Below are 6,314 nucleotides of genomic sequence, written 5' to 3'. Positions count from 1 at the left end.
TGAAAGGGAAGAGGCACACGCTATCTAGCTCCCTGTTTCCTTCCTCAGATGGAGTAATAAAACTTATTTATAGTGAAATTGTTTTGTTTTTTTTTCCATTGTGGCATATTTTTTTTTTTTTTTTCACTCTACCACCTTGCATTTTGAATCGCGTGGGGGAAGTAATGCCTAAAAGAATATTGTACGTGTGTTTCTCCTGTTGTTGACTGTGTAAAAAAAGATGTCGCACCCTATTAGTCATTTTAATACCATGATGCTTTTTTACCTGTCACCAGCGGAATTACACTTTATACTCAAAAAAACACTCTGTATGAACCCTTTCAATTCAGCATAGGTGGACATAGGACTCGGAGTACAGCCAAGCCCACGATGATTCTCTCCAAGGCTGCAACACACGGCAGAGCATGACGGTTCGGGCTTCCAAAGAGAGGTTCCGCATGCTATTCATGGTGCAATTCTGTCTTACTAATCAAAGCAGCTGAAACTTGACTTAACTCTAGGTATTTTGCTAGGGTCTTTGCTTACGGCCGCTTTGGCTCCCCATTACTCCGGTAATGGCTTCTCCATTACTCCGGTCTTTACTTTCTTGGGCCTGGAAACAGGACAGGGAGAACCTCTGTCCTTGGGACCGAGGAGGTTCTGTAATTGCTTCAGCAGGCTTGCAAAAGATCTGGTTGTGTTTCACATGGAGCTTTTGTTACATGTTCTCAATTCTTAGGTTTGAATCCGCATTTTATAACATCTTTACCTGTATTTGCTTTTTGTCGTGTTGGGCTAAGTGGGTGTGTTAATGAGGTGTTTGTGCCTCTGTCTTCAGATCTGGGAGAGGAAATGGAATCATGGGGAGCGTGCTTGCTGGGCCCGGAATCCCCACGATTCAGGAGGAGGACCTCGATCAACCCTTCAGCTCTCGTTTCGGGCGGGGTTGCTGACTGTTCCATTTTTCTGCAGTTCAGTCTCTCAGTAGTTGCTTTAAAAAGCATCCTACCGATGTGAAGAGATCAGAACCCTCACGTATGGCTGGTGGGAATGTGAAATGGGGCAGCTGCCTTGGGAAACAGTCTATCGGTTCCTCAAAAAGTTAGACATGGAGGTACCATGGCACCCGGCAACCCCACTCCTGGGTGGAACCGCGCAGAGCTGAAGACCCTCCTCAGTACCCAGAAGAACTGAGAAACGCATGTCCACACAAACACTTGTGTACAGACGTTCATAGCGGTGTTATTCGTAAGAGCCAAGTGTAGAAACGACCCAGATGTTCAACTGATGAATGGATAAATAACATGTGGATATAGTCATACGATGGAATATTATTTGGCAGTAAAGAGAAATGTAGTTACTGACATGGGCAATGACAAGGAAAAACATGCTCAGTGCGGGAAGCCAGTCACGAAAGGTCGCATACCGTGGGATTCCATTTGTATGAAATTCTGGAAGAGGCAAATGCATAGAGACAGATTTGTGGGGGAGTTAAGGGGGGAATGAGGAGTGACAGTTAGTGAATATGGGGTTTCTTTTTGGGGGTGACGAAACTGTTCTGAACTCGATTGTGGTGATGTTTGCATAACTCTGTGAATATGCTGAAAGCCTCTGAATTGTGCAGTTTGAATGGGTGTATTGTGTGGTAGGTGAATTGTGTCTCAAGTCAGCTGTTACGGAAAAAAAGGAGGGAGTCCACAAGGCTCATGGTGCCATCGTGGTAGGTGACAGAGGGCGTGGAACAACCTAAGTTTGTCGTCGGGACTTCAGAATGCAGCTTTCCTGTCGGGTACCGAGTGTGTCGAGACTGAGGCAGGTCGGGATCTCTGCCTGCAGTGGGGACCTTGCAGGAAGAAACTGGGGCCCTTCATGTGTCACATCTCGTGCACTGCTGCCCACAGACTTGCTGTCTCCATAAGGCGTCTCAAACTACGCCCTGGCTGTCTCTACAGCTTTGCAGATCTAGGCAGGTGGAGTGGGCCCGCACAGTTTCACCTCACGGAGCGTCCACTCCTGTAGCCGTGTGGACGTAGCCTTAAAGGCCAGAGACATTTCTTTCGTTCGGGCAGGCACACCTGGTGATCACACTTTCTGTTCCAAGGCACTGAGCTTCTGTCTATAAATTACAAGTCTTGTCTTGTCAGGAATTCTAGTGAGATATTTAAACCAAAGATAAAAATAAATCTGAGGGGCTATTTTTGCTTTAAATCGAGGAAGCTATTTATATCTAAACACATGATAATCATAATACTCATTTGTTTATTATCGTTGCTATTCTACATATCTCATTCGATTCTCATGACAACCCTCAAAAGTAGTTGTTATTGCCATTTTCAGATGAGGAAACGGAAGTTCAAAGACGTGTGATGCTTTCTGCGGTCCCTCAGTCTCCTAAGCCTGGCCTTTTTCACTATACTACAGGCTGACTTCTTCACAGTGTTTGAAACATGCGATGCCTGCCACGGAGTGGCACCACGGTGGCATTTTCAGAAGTGTGCCATCTGCCTCACGATGCACTTGACCTCAGGCCGGCAGAGCTGTGTGGGAGTAATGGTGAAAAGAACCAGCTGCGGTGTGGTTTTGTGTTTTCCTACAAGCATTTCTTTGGGTGAAGAAGCAGGCACGCAGGCATGTGCAGCCGCCGTCGACAGCTCTCACTGGCACAGCTCTCGTTAGTAATTAGGTAGGAGGTTGGGCATCCGGAAGCAGTTCTGCACCTGCACCCCAATCGTGAATGTGGGGGCTGTTCTGAAGTCGTGGACAGGAGGAAAGTCTGTAATATACTCATTCATTCACTCATTCCGATTACTCATGGGTAATTGTTTTCCTACCCTTGGCTCGGTCTGGGTCTGAGGCAAGCTTCCTGGGTCCATGGGTAGAATTCTTCCAGTTTGGGTCCAGGAGACAAGTCGCTCTTCGTAACTCCTGGTTTCACGCCGGTGGCTCCTTCCAGCTCCCAGCCTCTCCTGGCCCAGCAGCCGATCTCCTCTTCCAGAGGGAACCCCAAAGCCCAGACCAGATGTTGGACTGTGCGAGGCCTTGGGCCGTTTTTGATACTTCAGCTACCGTTCACTGCTTTGTGACATCCCTTTTTGTCTGGGGCGCTCTCTCTTTGGCTTTGAGCTCAGATGCATCACAAAATCTGTTGTATTTTACTCAATGTTTCCATTTATTTGGAGCAGGTCACCCTGCCTTCTCCATCATTTCAGTCTTTTGCATTGACCAGAATGTCTGTCTTTTCACTGTTTTCTTTGTGGCCTGATGGTTATGGACTGAATGTTTGTGTCCCCCCAAAGTTCATGTTTTGAAATCCTAACCCCGAAGACGATACTAGGAGTGGGTGGGGTGATTAGACCCTGAGGGAGGAGCCCTCACGAACGGGATTAGTCCGCTAACAAGAGACCCGAGGGCTTGCTTCCTCTCCTCTCTCTTCACCAGGTGAGGACACAATGAGAAGATGGCTGCCTGTAAACCGAGAAGAGGGCCCTCACCAAGAGCCCGATTATTCTGTTACTCCGATCTTGGACTTCCGGCCTCCAGGTCTGTGCGAAATAAATGTTTGTTGTTTGAGCCGCCCAGTCTATGATATTTTGTTAAAGCAGCCTGAACTCTTAAGACACTAGTCATGGTCAACTTTTGTAAAATCATTTGTAAAATTTGTAAAATCAGTGTTTGAAGAGAATTTGTTTTCTAAGTTTCGTCTAAATATCTACACGGATCTATGACATTCAGCTTACTTGTCACTCACTTTCTCCAGATCTTCACCACTTGTTTGACAATTTGGCCTGTCAATTCCAGAGAACTGTTGAAGTATTCTACAATGGCTGTGGATTCATCTGTTTCTTCTATTTTTGAAAAGTTTTGCCACATATTTAAAAGCAGTGTCGTTAAAGGACTGTATGATGATTCGTGACTCATTTTCTCTTTGGAGTGCACCTATTGTCATTATAAAATATTCCTTTTTGTCCTATTTAAAGCTATTGGTCTTAAATTCCATTTTATCTGCCCTTCTATTGCTTCTACCCTCATCGTGTTTACCCTTTCCTGATTTTTTTCCTATCTCTTTCTTTTCAAGCTTTCTTTGTAATTTGTGTTTGGCTGTTTTTCATAAATAGCACATGACAAATAGTGCTTTAAAGGTCTATTTCAAAGTATTTGTCATTCGATGGAGGAATTTAGTCACATTTATTGAGATGTCTGATGTCTTTGGTCTTATTTTTTCAACTTGTCTTTCTTCTTACAATTCATTAAAGTTTCTTCTTCCCCTCCTATTTTTTTTACTTTTTTCATGTTTTTTCTCAGTCGGCCAATTTTTAAAAAATTCTTCCTACCCATCTTGTCCCCATCCTCATTCATAATTGGAAGTTCGCTTGTGTATTTTTTTTTCCGATTTGATTTTTCTTAATCCAGAGTACCTCTGAATCTTTTCTCAAAAATGGAACATGGCTAGTATACTTATTTAAGACTTGCAAGTCTCAAAGTGTCTTTCCCTGGCCTCCCATGTGCATGATACTGGCCACGCAGAAGGAGCTTGGATCAGAGCCTTATCTCTCGAAAGCCTCAAGCCTGGCTCTACTGCCTCAGCATCTTGGGTGTTTCCCGTGAGGAATCTGGTGTCACTCGAATTCTCTTCCCTGTGTAAATAATTTGTTCTCCTTCTCTGGTTCCATGGGTAGCTGGGAATTGGGAATTCCTTCAGATCATGTCCAGGTGTGGTTCTTTTTTTTTTTTTTTTTTCAATTGCTATTATTAATCTTGCTTGGTACTTAGAATTTACATTCTGGTCCATAAATTGGTCTTTATTCAGTTAAAGAGCATTTCCATCTATTTGTTTTTCAAGTTTGTTCCTCCATGTAGTTTTTCTCTCTTTCTGGAGCTCTAATATTTACTATTGAAGAGCCAGTATTTTCTCAGTATGCAATATTCTTCAGTCTATACTCCCTAGCTCTTATATTTTTATTCATGACTTTCATTTCACTGAATTTTTGTTCTGTGCTCTGCCATCTATCAGATCATTGATCATTCAGATCAGCTTATTACTGGCACCATTATGAGAAAGTTTAGGGCTGAGGGATGGCTATAAACTGTTAGCACATTGCATTTTTATGCAAATTGCTTGGGGATAATTTACACCTGGAGGCCACAGGATCCCAAACCCCTTGATAGGAGACTACCCTGTAAGGGGCAGCTTCTGACTCAGAGGCTGACCCCACATAGCGGTTTCAATCTAACTGATCCCAGGATGAAACCACTTTTCTAGAGGAAGGTGCAGTATTGACGTTTTTGAGGTTGAGTTTATCCTTCGACCCCCCCCTTGGTTATTTCCTGGAATCACTTCTTTTCCCCCTTTTGCTCTGTTTATGGGCCCACACACTTGTTCATCACTCTGCCTCACCTTCTGGGTATTGTTCCCATTTGTCAGCTTCCTCCTGAGCCTGTGAGTGTCATTCTCCTTCCCACCTGTATTAGTCAGCCTAGGCTGCTGTAACAGAGTACCGCAGACTGGGCAGCTCAAACAACAGAAATGTATTTTTCACAGTTCTGGAAGCTGGAAGTCCAAGATCAAAGTGACAATAGATGTCATGTCTTCTGAGGCCTCTCTCCTTGGCTTGCAGATGGCCGCCTTCTTCTGTCCTCACGTAGCCTTTCCTCCGTGTTGCATACATTCCTGGTGTGTCCAAATTTCCTCTTCTTTTAGGGACACTAGTCAGATTAAGTTGGGGCCCACCCCAATGACCTCATTTAACCTTAATTACCACTTTAGAAGCCCTATGTCCAAATTCAGTCACATTCTGAGCTGCCGAAGGTTAGAATGAATTTGGGGGACACAATTCAGTCCATAGCACACCTCCAGAGCTTAGTGCAGGCTTGGTCTATAGTAGATGCTGAATAAAGGTTAGTTGCACACCTGAATGAAAATCTCCCAATTTGTTCTTTTTCCCCATGTTACTTTTTCAGCAAGTTGTATTGCATGAGATGGCACCAGATGTTTCCTTAAGATAAATTAAAAGAACTAGTTATTGTCTATTTTATCCTTAGCCAGTCATATTTTGTACAACAAAACTCTGTAGTGGTGTGAATACATGGTCCTTTCTCCCCCCGGCCCAAATATCCCTCTAGTGCATGGTAAGAAAATGAGTTCTATGCCTAAGGTCAATTCAGCCTGTAGTCTCTGTGACGAAGCCACTATATTTCTCACAGGTTTATGCACAGGGATTTGAATTGGTGTATGCTGGATTGACCTGCCTTCGGAATTAAGTTCCCCTTTTTATTTTTTAGCACACTTTCTGTTTGATCATTATTTATTTTCACGTTCTGCCCCAAGCTCTTACAAA

At 43.9% G+C, this 6,314-nt stretch overlaps 1 protein-coding gene across 7 annotated transcripts in view; it reads left to right on the top strand.

Moving 5' to 3' along the window:
- The window catches only part of KCNE2 (potassium voltage-gated channel subfamily E regulatory subunit 2), a 189,575-nt gene that overhangs the window by 3,153 nt on the left and 180,108 nt on the right, over positions 1-6,314 (top strand). For 4 of the 7 annotated variants that reach the window (XR_002781707.1, XR_002781705.1, XR_002781706.1 and 1 more), the window contains exon 1: positions 3,412-3,519. The gene's annotated coding sequence lies outside the window, so the exon portion shown is untranslated. Of the gene's footprint in view, positions 1-3,411; positions 3,520-6,314 lie in introns of those variants that run through there. The other 3 variants (XM_023533871.1, XM_023533869.1, XM_023533870.1) reach the window with 1 other exon arrangement.

The sequence above is a fragment of the Pteropus vampyrus genome, unplaced genomic scaffold (assembly GCF_000151845.1).
Source record: "Pteropus vampyrus isolate Shadow unplaced genomic scaffold, Pvam_2.0 Scaffold114, whole genome shotgun sequence".
Taxonomy (NCBI): domain Eukaryota; kingdom Metazoa; phylum Chordata; class Mammalia; order Chiroptera; family Pteropodidae; genus Pteropus; species Pteropus vampyrus.
Note: the sequence above shows the minus strand (reverse complement) of the source record. Positions and strands in the feature narration are given on the sequence as shown.